Raw genomic sequence first — 1,611 nt, forward strand, 5'->3', positions numbered from 1 at the left:
GCACGTTTTGCATGTCTCCTTAATCAAACACACCTGATTCAGGTCATCAGCTCATTAGTAGAGACTTCAAGACCTGAAATTGGTGTCAGAGAAAGGAGACATGCAAAATGTGCAGCGTTGGGGTGCCTCAAGGACCAGGGTTGGGAACCACTGTTCTAGCCTTCAGAGCACGTTGCCATTGGGCCATTGGCAACCACAACACCTGGAACTCATTTGTGATCATCAAAGGAGGATGCGAAGGGACGCTGCTTTGCTGAGCAGTTGAGCAGTGCCCAAAAGTTGTCATAGAGTAGGGCCATTCTCTGTTTCCAGTCTTTTGGAATGCTGTCTGGAGTGTTTAGAATGTTTTACAGGAACATCGTGTGCACCTGGTCTCGTGAAATGTTTCTTTGACCATTATACAGCCTTGAAAAGCAATTACCAGGAGTAATGATTCCCATGAGGAAACTGCTCAGATCATCACATAAAACAATGTTTTCTCCAAACATTAATACGTCTGAATGGTTGGACATCAGACCGCATTATTATTATTATTATCATTTGTAGTAATGCTTTGTAACACGGTCGTGATTCAAGAAATCTCCAGTTCCTCCGGTGACATGCTGTACTCCATTTAAAAGCAATGAAAGCATTTTTATTTCATAAATATTTATGCATGCTGTTGTTATGAATTATTCAATATTTTTTCAATCTTTGTAATGTCTCTTATGCTCACTGAGGCTGCATTCATTTAATGAAAACTATATTGAAAAATATAGTATGACAATTTAAATGACCTGTTTTTTTTTTTATTTTAATATATTTTAAAATGTAATTAAAATCCAGCTTTGTCGTCACATGAATAAATTACATTGTAAAATATGTTAAAATAGAAATCAGTCATTTTAAATTGTAAAAATATTTCACAATATTTCTGATCAAATAAATGCCTTGGTTAGCATAAGTATAAAAATAGAAAAACATTATAAACCTATAGCAAGTAGTGTAAATTGAATACATAAATTAAAGTAAAATTAACTTTATTTAGATATAAATTAAATGTTTACACACACACACAGTATATAAAGAGTTTTAATTTATATCCAAATAAAGTTAGTTTTATTAATATATATATATATATATATATATATATATATACACACATACACTCTAAAAATGCGGGGTTGTTTCAATCCAACTTTGGGTCAAATTTTTACATTATATTTTTAACCCAAAGTTGGGTTGAAACAACCCCGCACTTTAGAGTGTATAGATAGATAGATAGATTAAAGTGAAAAAAAAAAAAGTGACATGACATGTGGCCAAGTATGGTGACCCATACTCGGAATTAGTGCTCTGCATTTATCCCATCCAACGTGAGATAGGCCCTTTTGTATTTTTTTTTTTTTTACAGTTTTCTCTTCTTCCGCCATGACAATTCCGTTTTCATTAACTTTTGACTGAGCTCTCGAAATTACGCCGTGATTAACTTCTTACCGTCTCTTCCACCATTATTAGTTTACATGAACTCCGCCCACTTCCGATCTGATATGGCTACTCCGCCCACTTCCGGCCTCAGACTGTTGGTCTGGCGCTGTTGTCCTCAGACTGTCATGACGTATGGTTCTGCGG

Source organism: Sinocyclocheilus grahami, unplaced genomic scaffold (genome assembly GCF_001515645.1).
Source record: "Sinocyclocheilus grahami isolate Dianchi unplaced genomic scaffold, SAMN03320097.WGS_v1.1 scaffold679.1, whole genome shotgun sequence".
NCBI lineage: Eukaryota > Metazoa > Chordata > Actinopteri > Cypriniformes > Cyprinidae > Sinocyclocheilus > Sinocyclocheilus grahami.